At 34.5% G+C, this 23,511-nt stretch overlaps 1 protein-coding gene across 3 annotated transcripts in view; it reads left to right on the top strand.

The window, feature by feature from the left end:
* LOC115440036 (breast cancer anti-estrogen resistance protein 1) overlaps nt 1–23,511 on the top strand; it is a 53,677-nt gene that overhangs the window by 6,758 nt on the left and 23,408 nt on the right. The window contains exon 2 of one of the 3 annotated variants that reach the window (XM_030164171.2): nt 14,676–14,737. The exons of the other annotated variants lie outside the window; for them this stretch is intronic. The gene's annotated coding sequence lies outside the window, so the exon portion shown is untranslated. The remainder of the gene's footprint in view (nt 1–14,675; nt 14,738–23,511) is intronic. 3 annotated transcript variants of the gene reach the window in all.

Genomic DNA, 23,511 nt, shown 5'->3' with positions numbered 1-23,511 from the left:
AGTGGTAGGTATGTTTATATTTCCTTTACTGACTGTACACTTAGCAGAAAGTACTTCTGCATTGAGTAAGCTGTCGTAATGTTCCTAAAATGCGCGCCGGCCACTGCACACATCATTGTATGATGTCACACGCAATAACGTATATGAACTTGGTGTACCAAACCGTCAAGCCAACTTATCTAAATGAGTTGTTTAAACATCGAGTACTTATTATTATTAGTGTAAATAAGGTCAGTACTAATGCTGAGTAGGTTCACTGTCCGTGCATTTCTTGCGCTATTTAACGCCGCTTACATAGTTCTAATATGACTCATGGCTCTTCTTGGAAACGCCGCGCTCTATCGCCATATCACCCGTATTTTAGTAGGTTTTGCCCACGATTTCACACGGATGACAAGTCAGTGGCCAAATTAGAAGGCAGGTACATTGTACAGTTATGAGCAAATAAGGAAAGGAGTGTATAACATAAGGCAATGTTCGGTTATTTTCTTCATAAAATTGTGAGCTGCCAAAATATGAAAGGTATTTAAAGCCTTTTGAAAAGCATGTGTTATGTTATTACGGAGAAAGCAATCGTATTGAGGGAACCAATATTTGTTGAATATTCATTGGCATGCATTTATATACATGAAATAAACAAGTTTCATGTCCATACGCGGCCTAACTTATGAAACATGTGAATAAGTACTTATTAAAAATATCTTTTTATTTGCTGACATGATCAAGTGTGGTTTACTATTATAAAACTTCTATTATAGCACATTTAACCTGGTTGGACCAGTTAGACAATGTCTAGATTGTAAAAAAAATGTTGTTTGTAGTTATATCATCATATTAAAATTAGGTAGATCGTAGCACGGTAATTGCCATAATGTAGGAGAATAGTAATAAAATAAATTAAATTGCTCTGTTTATTTCTGATCTCTTTAATGGATTAGGTAAATGAATGCGACATTTGTGAGGTTTTTGTTATATATTTAAATGACGCGCCAAGAGGAACAAGACGTCTGAATATTATGCAAATGAGTTGCCATCTCCAATAAGCTCTTATAAAAACTCTACATATAATAATAATAACTCTACATAGATATTGCTAATTTCAAAATGATTTTCAAGAATCGTGTTTGTTTTATATTTAATAGGTATTTAATATTAAGTAAGTGTATATCTAAATTATTTAGAAACTTATTCTTCTTGAGCAGTTACTAATAATTTTTATGACTACTTACGCATAATAATCCAATATTATAAATGCGAAAGTTTGTGAAAATATTTGGATGTTTGTTAGAAGTAAACGGCTCAACAGATTTGGATGGAATTTGGCTCACACATTTCCTGGATTATCACGAAAGCTGATATTATCTTGCTAATAAGATCCCATGGGAAATTATGTAATTTTTTAAATCTGATTTTAAATAGATGACGCCGTTGTACAGGTGGCATTATGAATCACACACGGGCGAAACCGCGAGCATCACCTAGTTTAACATAAAATCAACAATCTAATATTTTGAGAAAAAAGCATCTAGCATTGTTGGGGCACTATTGTAATTTAGATTGCACTAGTTCTTGCAGACAATACAAACTGTGACCATTCATCCGGTGCATTTTTTACCTAAGAATTGTAGATTCCTATGCTTTGTGTTTGTGGTTTATTTGCGTTATTGAGGTCGAATTTATTTCTCAATCGTAGATATTTCTTTTGCTCTGTACTAAACTGACTATAATCAATTGATTGTAATAAGAACACAATTTACTATTTAAAGATGCAAAAACCTTATAAATACCGATGTAAATTACGTCAATAACTAAATATTCTATAAAATTAACCACATATTTTATTAAAGCAACCCAACCTACGAGTAACTTATGCCTGACAACCCTAATATATTTTAACGTACTGGATCAAATCCAGTTTTCCGATTCAGTGAACATTCCGGTAACTAGGTTTCCCTGGAGCTAATACCCTTATCATCGGCACATTGTGTGGATCTAAGCTCGGCTTACTACGGCAGTATAACGCAGTCTGCCCGAGAGCTCTCGCGAGGGAGCTCTTGAACTAGTAACACTGCGCCTATCCTAGGATGCGTAGTTATTCCTTAAGGTATAGTGCACCAATTTTGTCTTTTGCTGGGCCAAGTCATCTTCAAAATAGCTTGGCTAATCTTTCTGCGCGTTGTTAAGTCGCTATCGGCTAGAGTCTGTCATGTATTACTTTTTAAGTATATTATTGTTATAACAGAATTGACATTTTGTTTATTGTAGAATTAATTATAATTGAATACAAGTTTTTGTATACATTTTATACAAGATTATATTATTTAGTTTAAATATTATAATAAATATACCAGTGGCGAAGGGTGAAATGTTTAAAAGGGTCACCCGAGGCTAAAAACATGTGCATTGATAAACATATCGCGGCCTCTTTAACATAAAAACAAAAACTAAGACAAACGTAAATAAACTGAACAGGGAAGCCGATAGTTGCGGGTTGTATGGATGCTTCGGCACTGGAATATACCCTATAAACACGTAAATCATATATTATGCAATAAATAACATCTTCCCTTGTAAACTAAGCATGTTCTTGGACCATCTTAATAAAGTTAAAAAGCTTTGCAGTGTAAAATCTGATGACTAATTTCCATATGTCATACATTGTGTTTGCACGCTTTGAGTACATCCACCACTTGCTTATCTCTACATATTTGTAGATATCCGCGCGTTGTATCGATATACTATCGGTGTTGATAATAACCCGATAACACGATAAGTGTTCGATATTGTTTCAGTTCTCGAACATTTAACATTTAATATTGGTACTATGTTATACTACGCGTTTTAATATTCAAATTAGATATCAATTATACTTATAAAATACTTTTACTGGGGAAATTCATTAGCCGTAAATGAGATACGTTAAATATTCCGATTAACTAATTTTAGTTACAGATATTTATCTGTTCGATATATTTTGTTTACATCTCGTTATTAAAAATGGAAAAAGCAAAATGCCAATTTTTTTCCTGTAGAGCCAGATTTAAAACAATAAAAGGAAGAAATAAAATTAATCTTACTATACGAGTATCGCGTGTGTGATTTCGGGGAACTGTATTCCTTAAATAACCATAACCTGTAGTATTCGAGTTCTTATTTGCCAAGCCGTCCTCGGCGGCGTCCTTTAGACCGCTGTCGAAAATGTTCTCGACACCCTTATTAGGCTACATAATAATTGATCGTTTCTGTAAGTCCTGAACCATCGATTGTTCGGCCCACTTTGGAAATCCGTGGCATTTTGGCAATAATGATTATTTTTTGTTTATTAGTTGACAATGGCCGTTGGTTTATAAACGAAGAATGGCATTGTTTTTCTGGAAACAAAATGTTATTAGTCTGCTATTGTCTATATAAAGAATTTTCTTTCCTGCTCAGTCGAGCATTCTCGGAATGACTTATAAAAGTAGGTCAGTTAAGACGCTTTAACAACTTCTGTAATATGACGAATATATCTACCGAAATACAGTTCCATGACATTTAATTGAAACGAAATGTATGCGTGTTGCACGTAAACAATTTAGGGCTTGCGCCTAAAATACCTGGCGGGCTGTCGCAAGTGGCAGCTAGTCGGCCGCCAGCGCCTTATATGGCGGAGCGGTGGAGCACATCGAGGTCGCACCAGCCCTCTCCCGGCCTCATTGCGGCTTCGACGCTTTGCCACGCATTATAACTGAGTTCCTGGAGATGTTTCCTCAAATATCGTAGATTGAGGATTTATGGTTCTATATGTAGATAATTTAAAGCTTAACCAAACATAATGTCCTTTAAATATAGTCTCTACGACTTTTCGTATAAAAATAACACGATCCTTTTTGATAGGCAAAAACATCACCTAAATCTAGAGATAAGAAAGTTGTTTGTATAGCAAGCACTACGTAGTTGCTTATCCCAAACCAAACTACCCAGCCAGGATACTAGATATACGTAAATGTATTGACAATAATATCTTTAATAAATTGTACCTTTTTATTGTTAAAATAAGACTTATATTTTTAAACATTCTAATAGTAAAGTTCTTCTAGTCAGATTTGCATACCATTTTATTTCATATTGTCAGTCACTGTTAAGGCAACAGTCGTGAGATGTTATCGGGCATCAGCACGGATTTTTATCGAGTATCAATTACTCTCCGCAGACGATACAGAGAGCGACACTGAGATAAGACACGTCGCAGAGAAGTACATACAATTTTATTGTTACGATCAAATCACATAAAAACATGATATTCCATTTAAATTATGTATTAAAAAAACTATAGAGTCTTCTTATTTGCGAGCTAATCTTGTACAAACATAAGTATATACTTACTATATTGTGTGAATGAAACAAAAAAAATGTATTAAGCAACTTTAGTAGGTATCTAAGTTTTTATTATGTATTTGAAAATTAAGTCTCTTGATTCAAAATTTGAATAAAACTACGCTATAGTTTATTTGTTAACAATTTATGCAAACTGGAAATCAACAATATCTGACGTAACTATCTGTTCCCAATGGTACAAAGGTAGTTCATTTTTCTCTTGTGGCAAAATGTATGTGTTTGAAAACAATAATGCAGCAATCAGCTCTTACAAAAACATATTCTCTCTTCCATATCATTTAAGTACAAATCATCTACTCATCTATCTTAGGCTCCATAGAAATAATCTTGGGAGTCGATGTCTTTATTATAACTGACAACAACTCAATATTATTACAACGAATCAAAATGGATGCATTTATTCACGTGCTTAATAGCACGTATATATATAAATTACTGATTTTCTTTGAAATTATTCACGCTAAATGCGCTTCCTGAATAATGGAAGTGGCTTTGATTAAAGCGCATCTCGCGTCCTGAGTGCTGCGGTTTGATAATGGACTTCGGTCCATCGTGCAATTTATTTTTATAACCATATAAAATACCGTTAAACTAATAGACTGTTTTTAACTTGGATTGCTTTCTAGTTGTTAATTAATGCTAATGATTACATTTTTTAAGTAATGTGTTTATAAGAGCGCCGAACAATTTAATTTGGCCATTATTTACAATACACCTGAGTGTATATCTTTTTGATGTCACGTCAGACCAAGGCATACCCCTTCTCTGTGCCATCTTCTCCCTGACAGAGTCTTTCGTTTACAAGGTAGTACCTTATTAAATAATATTTTCTCAAACTGAAAACATGACTTAATAAATGTCTTAAAGCTATGTTTTATAAATAGGCATGACTACGGGGTCATAACACCCAATCAAAGTCATTCAACCATAGATTAATTAATACAGTTATTATCATTTAATCATATTTTTGTAAGTATGTATGGGTAGGTTTTTTTGGCCACTACTCAGAACTAGTTACCAATCTATATACTTATAATAAATCTGTAGAGAGGTCAATTCTGTACATGAAATATATTTCCAAAATAACTATTAGGGGATGATTAGGGATCGATACTGATGCCAAAAATGCAATTAGTAAAATTTTTGTCTGTCTGTCTGTCTGTATAACCGTTATAGAAACAAAAACTACTCGACGGATTTTAACGAAACTTGGTACAATTATTTGTCATACTCCTGTGCTGGTTATAGTATACTTTTCATCACGCTACAATTAATAGGAGCAGAGCAGTGAAGGGAAATGTTGGGAAAACGGGAGAAGTTACTCCATTTTTTAAGCTTCCGTCGCGTGTGCATCCTTAATGGTTAAAGCTACACAGAAATCATGTATGACGGAAATGTTCTCCATAAAATTATGTAAAAAATATCCCACGACAGCATAGTCTATCTTTTATGGTTGACTCACAATAACACGTATAACTCCCGATAGCTTAGCAGTTCGAAGCTTTCTCATTATATTTGTCTACTCTTACGTTTATAACACTCTCAGTCATCCCTAATTAAAAAAGTTAACATTATTAAATATTCCATAAAAAGAATCATAGAAATCGGTATAGAAACACCAAAGTTATACATGAAATACGCTAATAATAAGCCATCATGCGTGAATACTGAATCATGCTATAAGGATTATTTTTGTATATATATATAAGGTCGCGAACGCACAGGCAGGCGGCTTGCTTAGCACCTAGAGGCTAGCGAATCACCTAGCGGGTAGCTTCGTAAAACGAACATTCTCGAACGTTCGCGACCGGCTCCATTTTTGAAGTCCGAAATCCACGCGGGCGAAGCTGCGAGCGGAAGCTAGTAAAGAATATAATACCATGAAATAATTTCTAGTTACACATTTATAAGAAGTACTTATATAAAAGATGATAAAGCATCTCTCAGCTGGGTCGTGAATGTAACCTAGATGCGGGCTTAACAGATAATATCTTCGAGACGATCTTGACTTTGTTAATAAATGTTCGAGCCGTTTTATACAACGGGTCAATTGATCAGGCGGAGCTCTCGCCATTTTCTTCCTCTAAGGCAATCCTATCAACGTCAGACGTTGCCAGCCAATAAGGTAATAATTCAATAAATCTATAATCATTAATCTGCGGAACTAACGACATTAATTATGCTGTAACTGACGAATAGCATGGATGTATGCAATCAAGCATGCTAAACTGCGAGCAGTATCTAGACCGCCTTCAATGTAGGTAAGTCGGTCATGTCGTGTGGAGTTTTATCTTCTTGAGTGTATTCTATTAAATGGAGGTATTTAAGATATATGTGGTTTAGATAAAATTGCAAGACATGTTTAAAGAGTAAAATCTTTTACAGCAGGTTAATGTATAAACAATATTTTAAACGTGACATCAATAAATCTTTCTTGAATTTGGGTGCCATAAATTACAAAAAAGAGTTCATGAGCATTAACGTTTTAATCTTAAGTTATTTTATTCTAATAAACAAAAGTCTATAGATAGTCTTTATAGATATCAGCGACTCTACCAATTAAGAGCGGGAGAGCTGGAACTTTGTTATAGGCGAGGTAAAAAACTATATTTCAGGTTTGTTAACAAGAGTTTTTTTGTGGTACGGCCCGAATGTTCTTCTGAAAAATGCACAGAATTGTCGGCGGAGTTTGTACCGACGACAAGTTGTCGCAATTAGTGTGTCTATACGAGAAGATAAATCGTTGCGACCGACCGGCGACAGCTGGATGACATCGGCAACGCGTTGATGACTTTTTAACTTGTTTCTTTATGTTACCGTTTATCATTCGAGAGAAAATCTCGTTTTACGCGACGATCATGGTATTGTTTTTTTTACCATCAATTTGGAACAATTGTGTATAGGACATTAATTAAACATTTAATTCCATTGATAAATTCCATTTGTTATTGCCTTTTTAAGATTCCGAGGACAAAACTTTCCAGTTGTTTTGACTAACGAAACAGCATTGCACACATTTTACACTTTCTTCTATTCGCCGTATTAAACGCTTATAAGGGATTGAATCGAAGGTCATTGTTAATTTCCCGGTGCATTGACACCACGCAATATCGTGTTGTTTAGTCTGCAAGTCATCGACCTCGCGTATGTTATAAAAAGTAACTTGAACCTGCCCACCGCATTACTGCAAATTGACGCCATATCTGTCGATAGCGACCTGGGCTTCCATTGCCAAGTAAGTAGCCAGATAAATAAAACTATCGACTCTTTGATACTGCTTGAGTGTATCTGCATTCGAGTATGATAAGATATTGCGTACGTGTTACAATTATACAAGTGCGATCCATTAAATCGATTGAAGTCGACAAGATATCAGCGGCGAAGGGTCCAAACAACCCGCTTCCCGTCGACTTCCCTTTCGTAATTTAAATTTAATTATCATTAGAACGATTTGCAGACCGAATTTATGTATATCAGTACATATAGGTTATGTCGGGTTCCGCTTCGAAAAATTTTACTCTTCGCTACTGCAAGATATGTAATACAAAGTTATTCTATATTAGAAATCACAAATCATAAGTTTAATACACCCATTACGGATATGTTAATTAGACTACTCTACAACAGTTAAGTGATTAAAATAATCTTACTTGACAAATTTTATTGATGTTAACAACGTAACATTATGACTAAAATGCTACAGCAAGTTTTTATGGTACGATTTTCCATACATATTTACAGCTGTTCAAATAAAAAATCGCGTTCATATATCAAAGCAAGGCGACACGAAGACAATAAATCATATACCCTTCAATCCACACTGACCACAGTATTCGTATCACTCTTGACTTTCACTGATCAAATTTTTGCTAAAAGCCGGTCCGCGTTTTGCGAAAGTGGTTGGTCTGGTGGCTTTATAGTCGGTTACGGCTGGATAGACAACGCTTATATTTCATGCTTCGATTATGTATCCTGTTACATTTATTTCTAATACAATACCACGTTTTTATTTTATATATATGTAACTTACCTTTCTAAAGACTCCGTGCCTATTGTCTTACGGTATCAATATCTTTGACATGTTGGTATAAAATTAATTATCGAAGTATTTGTCGGTGTGTATTATAATTAATATTCTTAATAACCAACAAACATATATTTTTATTGACAGATTTAATATGATAAATTATTAATATTAACAATTCGCTTTTATATTTTTATAGTAGATGTTATAAAGTAGACTATAAATTTGCCATCTACATCATGTTTTTACTTGATATATTTACTAAGTGCAAGTGAAAAATGTATGAAAATACAAACATAATATTTCAGCGTGGGGCGGTTTCGGGTGTAGCGAGTTAGGAAATGCAAACAACTGCTAACTAACCACCCCGCGGGTGACGTGAGCCGGACCCGGTGCCGAAGTTTATCTTCAATGTCGGACCTACGGTAACCATGTTACACATAATTGAATTTCCCTATTTAATGGAATGTAATTGTTTAAAGTGAATGAGTTTAACTAACTATAGGCAAATAAATGCATGTTTAATACTTAATTTGTTTTTTTAAAACAATGTTTATTGATAAATTGTCGGTTAAACTTGAAAAGCCCGTATGTTTAGGTAAAATATTCAGTAGACAAAAATAATTAATGATTATGAATAAAAATTCAATGATGGTTGCATATTATTTTACGTAAATACGAGTCAAATTGTAATAATAAATAATACGAGCTATAAGTATAGACTGCCCACTATTGAGCACGGCCCTCCTCTATTACTGAGAGTTTATGCCTTACATCAAAAGCGGATTGGGAGATCATTCTATGTAGATCGGTCAGTCAACAGATAAAAAAAAAATGTGTAATTTTAAAACGTAGGTAGATATTGTCACTTTGATTTTTCGTACTAACACCATCCCTCCCAAAACCATGAAGGCAGCAAAGTCTTCGAAACGTCGGGAGAAAACCATAATATAAAAAACCACAATAAAACAAATTACAATCAAATTAGAAGCTATGTTTTCCTAAGAATTTATAGTCTTTCGTATAAAGTTAATCAAAAAGTTTACATTATCTACGAACCGAACTTTAAAAATATTTACGACGATGTTATGTAGTTACCTATTAAAAATATTGTGTATTCTAGCGATACCAAAATACGAATACCAAACCGCTTCGTACAGACAAGTACCTATTTATTTATTTGCTCTTTGTACTAACAAATTGATACAGACCACGATGTTACAAAAGGCACATAAAGATACTTCATGAACCAAATTGGCATTCGAACGGGCTTTAAAATGATACAATATGAGTGTATACTGAATACGCAATAAGCCGGAGTCTGTGTAGCGGTTCAGTAAAGCCTTGTTAGAATTCTAAGCAATCACTCAATATTGACTTTAACGAATTCATTTTTGTTGAAAATTAATATATTTAGAGACAAGACATACATATACGCAGTCTCGGTTTCGCACGGTTAACACTAATTATTTATTGCCAATTGATTTCTAGTTCTAAGATCGCTACCGGACTTCAAAGAATCACTTCATACATATTCTGTTAATAAATGTGCACTCAACACTCCTACTAACATTCTGACAAAAATCATCCATGAATAAAAAATATTTTCACCAAATATCCCAGTTTTACTTTGCGGATTTTTTGATCATTTTATAGTTTGGTGCGAAAAATTCGTATGCGTGAGAGTATTTTTGACTGAATGTGTGGTAGAGCTGCGACAAAAAATCTCTTTAAGTACTAGTAGTGGCATTGGGGAGTGTAAATTTTCAATTACTTTTTATTGATATTTATTTTGATCCCAACTTATAATTTGCATCTATGAGTCGAGTAACTTATTGTAAAGTGTCATTTTAAGAAGATAAGTATGTGGTTCCAATTAGTAACGCAATGTTAAAATGACCATGTATCCATAAACGAAGACTATTAAATTATTATATAGAATGTAACAAATATTCTTCCTTGTGAAGAACCAAAGCCATTACAAGTAAAACACGTTTGAAACGATGTGTAAGATTGATAGTAAAATTAATGAGTATTGCCGAGGCGTAGTATTATTGAATATTTCTGTGAATAATAATTAATAGGTTTAAAAGAAAGCTTTAATGTTAGATGGCCGACAAATAGCAGAATATGGAAATTAGTCAATAAATCAGCTATCTATCCTTACGGCAATCACGAGTAAACACTTCGTCATTTGGATCTGATTTCGCCGAAAAATGTAGGACTCTTAATAGCTCTACATGTTATTTATGGCTCTTTAGCAAATAAATACTTTAATATAAATCATATTTCGGTATTAAATTCGCTAATGGAATCCTTTCAGTTTTACTTACCTATTTCTTACATAAACATTTTATCTTTATTTGTACCCAATATGACCATTTTAGTCAATATTATAATTAATTCTGGGTTTAGAATCACAAATCATTTTAATAGTAAGTATATTATCTGTAAATATAACCCATGGTTTAATTTCATCTATTACATGTTGTTGTTTTAATATATCATTCGTTCTTTTTTGGTAGTTCCGACAAGTGCTCTGTAATAAAAACTAATTTGGACATAATGAATAGTTCGTGTGTAAATAAAATCTGTTCGTCGGCTGTGGGTTAGTGTCGTGACTCTACTATATCATAGTTCACTACTGAGTGGCTACTAAATTTTTAATAGCTCCTCTCGTAACTCGACACGGCGGTATTTTTACTGTTACATTTTATACATATAAAAATATTATATTCACATCGTCTTTGTAGAAAGTTCTACAAACATAATACTAGGAAACAATACCGACTAATTTTAATTACAAAAGGTGCTTGAAAAGTATTATGTTTCGTCACCAAATTCAAGCGTAGGTCATCAAAATAGAGGCGATCAAAGTCAATCAAATTATAGAATGCGTATTATAAGTGTTACACACCAGATATGCAAATAGAGCACTGATACATTGTCGGCACCGATACAACGTTTAATTCGATAGTCCCTATAAGTAATGAATTATTCAACACCCAACCGACCGCCCGACAAATTTTAACTTCGTGCAGTCATCATGGCATTATAGAAGTTTATGCGAGCGCACAATAAAAAAATTAAAATAAAACAATTTCATGCCAGTCGTGCTCACGAAAGAGCGGATAATGTTTGACTGTATTCAGGTTAATTAATAATTTGGACAGTGTTTATAAATTTTGCGATTAAATGGCAAGCACATCGTTATGTACGTGACTGACGTGGGGAAAAAATTGTGTTTTCATGAATAAGTTGTCAATGTTTCTTATTAAGTATAGTTTTGTGTAGCTATTGCTCTCTGGGAAGGTTAATGAAAGGCGACCTCCTTTTGCTGAAGCGAAAGCTAATGGACGTGTTCATCCTTCTCGTTCTTACTTGTTATGTGAATACCTAACCCTAGACCAACATCCTATAGTTCCTCTGGATGTGCCAGACTGCAATAGAGCGCAACACCCTTGCCGGTAAAATTGCGGATCGAATTCGTAATGCGCTACTGCGCTTCCCGGCTGGCCACATCTGTGATCTTCCGGTTGATGCCACTATACTGAGCGACATCCAAACATAACATAACGTTGATGCGGCAGACTATGGCGATAGAAGGTTACCGTTTTTCAATCTGATAGGTTTAGTTTGGCACGAGAACTTATATAGGTAGAATCGCTTAGACGTGAGTAAGGCCTGCAAAAATGGTATTTTATTTTTTAGGTTATATGACAATGGCGCATATAATTATTAAAATTATGTGTAAAATGAAATAATTATGCTGCCAGTAATTAAATACGTTGAATGACAATTTTATTGGCAATTAGTTAAATAGGTATTCTTGACCATATTGCCAACCTAATAACTTTTCATAGGGCGTGACATTAAAAGTATACGACCTACTTAAGAATATTGTATTACTGTATATTTAAAACGTAGTGTGGCATTTCATTCATACGCATATTCAATAAATAACATGCATTTAAGAGGCGTTTCGTAATCGTGTTTATTTTTGTGGAGTACAGACAGACGTATTCTCGTAGACATAATAATAGCCAGTAAATTACTCCATAAGGCGCCAGGATAGAAACTTATCTCGTAATAACTATGTGGGCCATACGTGTCCAGTATCTATGACATAAATGTGCATGTAATTATAAATCTATTTATAGATTGGTATGTTCACATTAACTACTAACTAAGTATATTGTAATAGGTCAAATTATACAGTTGATATTAGTTCTGAAAACTGAAATGTTAAGAACACTTTTATTATTAATGCAGCTTATTGTAACGTTGCAATACGCAAAATAAATAAGTTTTTGAGATTATTATGTGTCATAAATTTTCAATTTCGGGATGTAGAGTATAACAGATATACCTACTCTAAACTTATAATGATTCTTTGGCACATTTGAAAGGATTCTGATACCATAATATAACTTATAATTTACCGATAAACGGCCACGATACTCCATGTTTAATATAAATTAAAATGTACTCACAACATGCGCTTGTAACTTAATAACACTGAACGATGTTCCGTCAAAATTCCTTTCAAATTAAATAATAAATTTAACTGCAACGTTATGTTCGTAGTGGTTTTACAACAAACGCTGCGGACAGTGGATAGCAATTATATTTAAAATAGCAACCGCCGGCAGCCCGCCCATGTCGTCGGCCACTGAATATGCCAGATGAACGTGGAAAATAAAAAAAAAGATAAGCTAATCACTTGCCAGAAGACAGGAAAATAACTAGGGGCGGCAAGTTGTTTGCTCGCCCTCCTTCGTATTTATGAAAAATGTAACAAAGCAATTTTTCAACGTTCAATAATCGATTCGTAAAGATACTTGTGTTATGTTTTTGCCCGTATGAACCGGTTTATAAATTTAATATAGTTTTTTCGTCGGTAGCTCTGGTAGAGTTGTTAGTTGTAAATAAATTATTCTGGCTAGCAAATACTCGTAGTGCCCCTATGGAATATTCTGTACCGTCGGTTCCATCAAATTTTCGTCTGAACCGGACATGGTTATCTATGTATAAATATAATACCGTGGCTTCCTCGTTAGCAAGCAGTGGTAAAAATTCAAACGTGTTATTTAGTCTCAGCTTGGATTTGCAAATATGAAAAACGAAATTTCCTATAGCATTGAATTTCATTTCCATAATAAGTTTCGACAGAAGCGTATTTCGCGAATTAGTGGTAGTTTTTTCTTATTCTGCAGTAGCGCATCAAACGAAATTTATTTGTAGATAGATAATAGTTGATATTATTTTTATATAAAAGCTCATTTTATTACTTTAAAAATGCTACAAAATCTTGACAAATACGATAATAAAACACATTTCTGCGTTATCATTCCATAAAAAGAAACCTGTACGTATCGATAGACGTAAAATCGAGTTATTTATAACCCTACTTTCTAACGGATAAATAAAACAATAAATCAGACTCAATAAATCTGCAGTTTTTGCGAGAGACACTTTAATTTTATGAAAAACAATAAAACTAAGATATAAATAAAGTTGTTGTTTTAACACGGGCTTCCATTACGCCTTCTTTTTGAAGACTCTACCTGGAAATGTTTAAACGAATGAGAACTGCAACACGGCTATTACGTGTTATGAGTTTTTACGAAAAGCGGTCGCGGTCTCGTTTTACGACCGAGTCCGGATTCGCATCCTCCCAGACCAGACATATTGCCATATGTAAATTTAATGACACGTTGTTTATATAAAGGCGAACAGCGCGTTGCCTAAAATATATGAGCTCGAATGGTTTAATACTTTTAAAACAATAATACGTTTATGGCTGATATGACTAATCTGTGTTATTGTTTGCGGAAAAAGATACCGTCACGTGTTTCTATGAAACATAATGAATTATTTGCCAGAGCTGGAAGATGCATATCAAGAACATTCAAACCCACGGTGTCTGGTTATCTCTGCTCATTATCCTACAGGAACCAGTAATGAGGTCAACGAACTGTCAAAGTCACGTTTCTCCGAATAATGGGGATAATAAAGCATTAAAATATTCATCTGTCATCTAATCTAATAGCCACCCTGCGCGTGCGTTCCGCGCCCTTGACGCTTATTCCCTATAACTTAAGGCTTACTGTCAAGAAGTAAAGGCTGTTTATTGGAGGTTTTTATTATACCGGCTCACTCAGCGCACCCTTTTGTGTGATACAATACCGAAGTTGTATTCCGAGCGTAAACGAGTAATATTTCTTTCGTTTTCAATTCCGTGTGTAAAATACGTACCTTTTCTTTGTTGCAGGTTTGTAACTTATCGATAAGGAATGAAGGCGGTCAGATCGGAAAAATTAGTTATTTATAGTGGTGAGTAAGCTTTATGTGCACATTTTAGTACACAAAAGAATGTATGTAAATTGTGTATTAAAATTACTAATATGCGTATTCATGGTGCTAAAGGATTCCTCGCGTTCTTTTCTCATTCGTATCAGTTACGGCTTTCAAAAGACGTCCGTGGCTCTTCTTTTTGTGGCGAGTTCACTTTTACATTCAGTACGCAGTGCATGCATAGTGTACAATGTTACACGAGCGGCGGCTTTGAGTTCGCACTAACAAAGCGCGTCGACGCGGACAATCAAATCACTGGCGACAATTTCACCAGGGTTTGTATTTTGTTCCCGTGTGTTGTTCAGTACTCGTGACCTTTATGTCATTTTCTGAGGACACCATGACTAATGTAAACTATCCGCATCAATTATGAAAGATTGCTATTTTGTTTGAAGTAGTATTTAAAAGGACATTAACCTCAACAAAATAATTTAGGACTAAATCAATTTTTAATATATGTTATTAATACTTCTAATACTTCTAAATCCCAACCAAGTTAAGATTAATTAATGATGATTTATGCTGTCTCGTTTCAAGAGAAACAATGATAGCATCACAGGATGATTCTTATTCGACTATACAAAGAAAGGAGCTTTATTTTGTATATAGGTACAATGGTACATACACACGGAATAAAGCTCCTTTCTGAAACAAAATACTGAATGCAGTATTTTGTTTCATATTAACATATAAATAGTTGAATTCTTATGAATATTCCGCTATCGGGTACTTTCGATCAGTGGCACAGTTCAGTAATTAAATACTTTTGCAGCCTACATATTGTATTCTCCTTAATGCTGACATGCGATGCGGTGGATACCTTTAGAAGCATTTCAGCATTGTACCCTACACATTGTAATTCCGATGTCACCGTGTAAAGTTTCGACTATATTTTACTTTTAATTTCAACAGATATCTCCGTCTGTCTTGTTGTGGATAAGAATGTCCAGTTACATACTCACCTTCACATACTCGTATAAAGTAATGTTTAAAGCAAATATCTTCAACGTAACACGCATGTACTTAATATGTATTATCTGAAGAACGCGGATTGCGGCCATATACAATTGCATAATGATCGTAAATTATATTGATAATTTGCGCTCGTTTAAATATCTTCGTGTTTTGTAGTATCCCGTCTACAATGCAATAATGTGAATATAAATCCAAATATACGACACACATTTATGTTACTGATATCGGGATGGTTTCATTCAGATAAAACGTTGATTACAAAATTTTACGCGATTCCAATGTATCAAAGAGTTTATTGCCGATCGAATTGGGTCGTGTTACCGTGCACATATTTGTGGAACTCTTATCCTTGTTATAAAAGCAGGTAGTTACATTCTGAGAAGTGTAAGGCCACTTGTGGACGGGTCGCCGGTCATGTCATTCGGTTATATTATGAATCCCTATGAAAAACATAGAGTCATTAAGTTTTTGCACAAATGTTTACTTACGTTGAAGATGTTGATGTTTTAAGAGTTTTTTTTCTTTAAGTTTTGGAAGCATTTTATGAATGCATATAGGGTCCCGTTCCCGTCGGTTTAAATTCCGATGAATTAGCACTTGTTTCATTGAAAAGTCTGGGTGTTTTTTGTTGACCTCTGATATTTAAAGATTAAACAACAGAGGTGGCGAGCGGTGTTTATTGAAATACGACTAGTTATGGGTTTTTAAAACCCTCGTGCGGTGGGTGGGTCGACAACAGCTTCTGGTGAGTTTTTGTTGGGTATCGTTGGCTACAGGATATCATTGGTTTATGATATCATATTACACAACACCCAAAGATAAATTGTTATGTATTAAATATTTTATCCTCCTTTTGTTGGGTTAGATTATTATTTTAGTAGATTGGATGACGCTTTCTTAATTTAGGATATTTATATATATTTTTTATCACGACAACGACTCCTGACACTGGTCGTCATTTTAGTCTTCACTGATCATTCATTCATTAACCGTTCCTATATCCGATCATTCCATTGACTCACGTAGTCATGCGTTATTTAAGCACTATATCAAAATAACTTTACATAACGCATGAATCCTACGCGAATTGAAAATGGGATCAATAAGTGAACGTTGCGTCACGACAAGGTGACCGGTGAGTCAGCTGGTCGGGCCGCCCGCCCAGCGCCCTGTGCCTCGGGCAAGGCCTTTGCCTCTACGAGACCATTTAACCGGTCTTATGATGACAATTTTTCGGTCTGAGGGAGTATCTATTTCTTTCGATATTTTAAACAGAGAATCTATTGTTCGTGAATGAATATTTTTATGCTGACTATATTAGTATATTTTTGTATTTTAAATAATAAGTACTTCATAATTATATTATGTATATACTTGGCTTTGGACAGCATTTATATAATTGACTTAAGTAGATAATTTGGCAAAGGCATCAAGTCTCTACAAGGGATTTTCTAATTTATATTTAAATTCGCAATTTATTATTATAAAAGCAAGTGAAGTCGTAAAAAAAGAGTAAGAGGCGAACGAACCCCGACCGCTTAATAAAATTCGGGCGCATCTGTGGAAAGTGCTAGCACTCAGAGCTCGTTACAAAGGTCAGCCACAAAATACGCTTGTGTCTGAAAATACTCGTTTTCTTTTTAATGTCATAATTATGTTAATGGCACAAGTGATTATGATAACGTAAATAACTTTAAAAGTTATTTAGTGTTGAAGTTAGCGTATTGAAGATTGACTTTACACCATATTTATATATTGAAAAAGCAGATGACCTAAATAACTAGACAATTTTTTATGAGATTTGGCATTTAAAAACCGTGGAGGTGCACTTTGCATGTTTGTTTCCTGTAAACAGTAACAGATTCGTTGAGATTTCTCCTTCAAGCAAGAAATATTGTTATATTAAAATATTTTAATACTTCTCGTTCGTCTCCCAGTTTCCCGTTCCGGCTTTCCGGAATGTTCGGATTCATTGTAACGTTTCCTTTGCCTTTATAAATGTTCATGGGCGGTGGTGAACACGTGCTATCAGGTGTCCTATTTGTTCATTTGCGAACTTTCTGCTACAGAAAATGCGTACCTATATATATGAAACGTAAATGTGAATATTTCATAAAGTGATATGTATATATATATTTTTTTAATTAATATCTTCAGTTTGATATAAGCTCTACCTCAGTGACGTAGTTGCATAAGAGTACGATTGATGTCTCAGGCTCGATCTCTGGATTGGGCAGAATGATATTGGGTTTTTCTGCTCATTATCAGCTCAGAGTCTGGAATTCACCTCCACATCATGGAATGGAATGCACAACAAAAAGTGGGCGCAGCAGTTGCACTTGTGCCTACCCTTTCGAGAATAAAGTGTGTGTTTAAAACAAGCTACACTAATTTTAAACGCATACAGAAGTGACAACGAATCTACTTATTTTAAAACAACTGTTTACCACCGACTGGTATGAAGGCCATTACGCATGTAAGAAAACAGAAAAACTACGTAAATAACTCAAATATGTATTCCAAGTCCTTTGTCTGAGTATAACCTACGATACAAACTTTATTCATAGTTACATAAAGCCAGGCTCGATTCGTCACGCGGCGCGAATTCGTTCCACGAACGTCGAGCGAAACAAACGACTAATCATTCGTAATCGAGCGAAGATTGATAACTAGGAAAGTTTGCACACTCCACGGAGAAATTAACGGTAACTGAAACCAGTAGGTCAAGTGAGTTGTTCAACAGGTACGCTATATCTATGCGGGTAGTGCCGTCTGTCAAGCATGTCCGACAGGATTAAAGTTCAGCTTTCTAGCTTCATGGTCATAGTGATAACATGTGCATCTCCCCTGCCGTGTAGACGGAACAATAAGCGCTTTACGTAGAACAAAGAGAGACGTTAAAATAAAACAGTCGTATATACAACGTGAACAATATTTCGTTTTAAATTATTTATTTTATTGTTTTGTTTTGATTATCTTGTGGAGACACTGTCGCTTCTAAGGCATGATGACTACAACCATGTGGTTTTTAATATTTAACGACAAGGCTTTGACTTAAGCTAAAGGGAAAATGTTTATGTTCATGAGTTTACCTTATCGCATGCGAATCGATAAGTATACACTACATTAATTATAGTTCATGATGGAATGGCTGACGTAAGTTTCATTTCTTATTTCTTTATTAAAGGAAGATAAAAATGTTATTGTATTGGGAAGTATTGATACATCTGGATAGCGGTAAATAAACTGGACAGGATTGTACATTACTGAATCTTATTAAACATGACATTGAAAAATGAACTCGTTGATATTTCCTCTTAAAATTTCAATACAGGACACGGCAGAAAGTGAACAATGACAATAATATCTTTATACATTCTTAAAATAAGATGGTAAGTCAGTATATTCCTTATTAAACACGGCTTTCATTAGCAGAAGTAGCACACAAAACTAATCACATTTAATCCTCTTAATAAGTACCTATATCAAGTGTTCATACACAACTTCAAACAGTTGTGTCCATAGCTCTTGACAAATAACGTTCCATTTCTAGTATTTAAATGTATTCAGTTTATCCAAACGCAAATATTGACTTATACACGTCAACGTCCCAATGCTCCAAATTTTGTGCTATCAGCAAAGCAAAGCAAACTAAGTTCGCAAGACCGGAGTAAATTCCTCGGGTTATGTGTTATGTTGCAATAGTCAACACATGGCATTCAAAACAATTAAAACATTACTAGTGACGTCTTCACATATGTTTGTCGATACATATGGTAAGCATTGCATTCAACTCATCTAATTAAAAAACAAAAATTGTGTGCTATTATTCAAGTTTTAAGAGACGGTGGTAGTGATGAATGATCGTTTAGCGTGTGACTAGATCATGCAAATGCAGTGTAAAGTGACACATGTGGTATAGTTTTACTGTTTATTTATACCATAGATAGATCAAGAATTCTCTGCAGACATTAAACAATATTTAACAATAAATAAATGTTAATTATTATATCTGTGGGAATCACGATATCACTACTGCATATCAAACCCAACGGTAATTTAACCTTTCGTATGTAGAACGTTCTTGTTCATGATCATGCGTTTTGTATCTGAATATCAACTCAGACTTTAGTTCGATCCAGAACCAGATATCTGTAAAGTAAACAAATAAATGAACACAGGGAAGGATTGCAGGGAAGACTTTGCGACCTGGATTTTCTCAATAATTATAAACATGGTTTTGATGTGTGTTTGTATTACTAATCGCCTATAACATAGCCGAAGTGTTTATTGCTGTTTTGCCAGTTGTTATGGTTTGTGTGTATTTATGATTTTACGTCTGTTGGGATGCGTGTTGTCCCTTCTACATACAGACTTCTTGTTCTATCTTTATCTTGTGGCACTACCAAAAATCACGAGCAGATTAAAATTAACCTATCACTTAGAGCTTGCATATTTCGCTTCCGGTAATTATTTATTCGATACATATATAATAGTGAAACTCTTATTGTTTCACCATTCACGAACTTTGTCACTTATAATGGAATTTGAGAAACTTTTAATATCTGTATGATCACATGGAGTTTTATGCGATAGGATAACCAATAATAATGGTTTTAAAAATCTTTCTTTAATAATCATGACCCATGACGTCACGTCGCGGGAAAAATGAAATTTTAAATATTTTGGTAATGGTAGTTGTCGCTAGCATATTTAATTTGTACTTATGTAAATTTTTTTTAGAAATTGTAATATTTAATATTTTTATCTTTAAAATTAAAACGTAGTAATTTTTTTTGCTCAATGATTATATCAAGCTAAGCCTTAAAACTTTTTCAAATTGTAATCAATAACACGCGCTTCTTCAGTAAAATGGCTTGGTAAATAACTGTGATGTTTGGTATGTCCATGTGCATAATTTATGTTATTAAATAAGAAGCGGTTTTACCATTTATAGAACCCATCTATCTTAGTCGGGATCGAATAAGGCATGATTATGTAGTTGCAACCCAATCATAATACGTGAGGAATACATAATCGTCTTCTGTACTTCACTAATTTGTATTAGAGTGTATTGCGTATTTTTTGTTTGTTTTAGTTTATACAAACCATTACGCAAGAATCGAGAGTTCCAGAAAATTTGCGAGTTTGCTATAAGTATAATGGACTAGTGACATCTTAAGATAAGATTGACAAATTACTCTGATTTATAAGTATGCTTATGAAAGTAAAATATTCGTTATATAAGGTTATTTTAGCAGACTTTTCGACTTCTATTCGTCTTACGACTATAACATCAACCAGAATATTAAATCTGGGATCGGAACCAGGTGTTGTGCGGATTACGAACACGTCACACGTCAGTACCTACAGTGTACGTCATGTTACATAGTTATTGCGCATTGTGCCATTCCAAACAGATGGCAGGACATGCGAAAATAAAATTATTAGGCACGAGGAGCCCGGTCCCTTGTCAATACGTTTGATTGGAAACGTACTGGCGCAATCCTCGGCGTCAATGTTTTATTGGTTTTATTTATACGGACGGCCCAAACATATATTATTCTTTATTGTATCTGGCTTATCGGTGTTTTTATTTTGCCTTCCTTTAGGACTTTGCGCTAAATAAAACGTTTTTAGTGTTCACATTAATGTTCCGCGTAAGATGGCTTTTACTGACAGACCCAAAATATAGAGTTATGTTATTATTTTTATGTGTCGTGCCGCTTTTTATAACAATATGAATTTCTTTAAGTACCAACTGTTTGAACACAAAGATTTTAAATAACTTCATGTTCACTGCGTAATATAATTAGCACCTTATATAATGCCTCCTGGGCATAATAATGATACGTAATACAAAAGAAGTGCGAATAGATCTCCTATTGATTAAAAATGTATGACGTATAAGTTTCCCATTGTGTTCATGGCTCATTATAAGCACGACGCTACTCACTTTCCGTCGGACCGCCTTTGTATGGCTGCGTTTATTATTCTTTATTTGTTTTAATTATAATAGCGGAATAATAAAAGGATCGTGATCTGTTACCGGCGTCATATCATTAAGACCAGTTCGCAATTATTACGCAATCTATTGTCCTTCGATGATGATAGGCGAATTGTATTTTATTCGATTACAATAAAAACAATTTAATCTGTAAAGGTCAAGGAAAATGACACGGGAATTCCATGTATTGGTATAAAATCGTTCATAAAAATTTACGATCTATTATGGCCATATAATTACTAATTTTATCACGACAATGGACGAAAAGTTTTGAGTGACGAAATTATTATGACTCGTGTTAGTCGAAACTTTTTGTCGAAATATTATTACATTTTTTTGGTGGGCGCGTAGTAAGTAATGGTGTTTTCTTTGTTATGATAAGCTATGGGCCGGGATGGCGAGGGCGCGCTATCTGCGGCGGGCAGTCGCGCGTGACCGCTCATCTAGTTACCGCCCTAACGCACTGTCGCCCGCCGCCCATACTTCACGCTCCCTTTGCTAATACACTTAACACATATCTGAATTCATAAACTTCACCCTTACTATACGTGTCAAATTTTAAAACCCTAAAAAAACAATACCCATTTCAGTTAAATGTGGGTACATGCGTCCTACATATAACCTATAGTTCAGTAACCCTAACGCATTCTGCGAACTGTTAAGTTCATTTCTCTCGAGCTAATTTTGTAGTGCACATGCGTCAGTGCCCTTGCTGTTGTAGCACCCTTCAGTATATTGGTTATTGAAAATGTGGGTTTTGAACCGAACGCTTGGTTGACGGCATTTAAATATTCAAGTGGGAAGATTTTGTAAGTGCATTGCGAACCATTTTTTCGGCTGGCTTTTTATAAAGACTTGATCAGTTCTGCGAATAGGTGTTAATGAAAGAAAAAGTGACAAGGTTACTATATCGTCCTGCAACAACTGAATATACACATACCTATAATGTTCTACTAAGTTGCATCTAAATGAGATTCATAAGAATGGCTATGAGGCAGTGTAGTGGGATTTCAACTGTGGTGTGGTGGTTTAAAATTTGCTAAAGGAGTGAGTGAGTGAGCTTTGGGCGGCACGGACAAGTTTTAGTGCTTTCCGCCATTAAATTTTCAAGGCATAGTCGCAGACAACAGTGTCGCAGTCGCAGCGTCGCGCTGCACATAAATCTTGAAGCATTTCTGTGACGCTCGGCGCGGCGCTTCGTCGCTTGTGGTGTCTCGCTTCGCAATAGGGTTGAATGTTTACTCAGACACTCCGGGAATGCTCAGTTGCATTTTACAAGAAAACTTTTTTGTTTTGCCCACGGCGGGGGCACTTTTACGCTCTTAATTACAGTTGTGGTTTTTGTTTGCTTACATTTGAATAAGTTGGCTTTATGAATGAATTCATTTTTTTAATAATAAAGTGTTTAAAATGATTAAAACGGCATTTTATGTCACAAATGTTCTCAAAATATAATGTTACAGTTATTTCCTTTTATGAAATGATAGCACGCGAGTTCATTTTATTGGAAATTGGAGCATAGAAGTTGAATACTGTAGTTAAGTACGTAATATAATGAAAATATATGTATTTTTAAACATAATATGTTGTTTACGTACATGAGAACGTATACTAATTGATCCGTGGAATTGATTAGTGCCGCTCATAACTTTATGTATGCCTAAAACAAACTTGCCAGAAACCTGCTCGGCCCGATAAATCTTTGCGAAATATTTACAGTTAATTGCTTTATTGTAAATCCACGCCAGAGGTCATTGACTATTCAAATTTG

This window comes from Manduca sexta, chromosome 15, assembly GCF_014839805.1.
Source record: "Manduca sexta isolate Smith_Timp_Sample1 chromosome 15, JHU_Msex_v1.0, whole genome shotgun sequence".
In the NCBI taxonomy this organism is placed as follows: domain Eukaryota; kingdom Metazoa; phylum Arthropoda; class Insecta; order Lepidoptera; family Sphingidae; genus Manduca; species Manduca sexta.
Note: the sequence above shows the minus strand (reverse complement) of the source record. Positions and strands in the feature narration are given on the sequence as shown.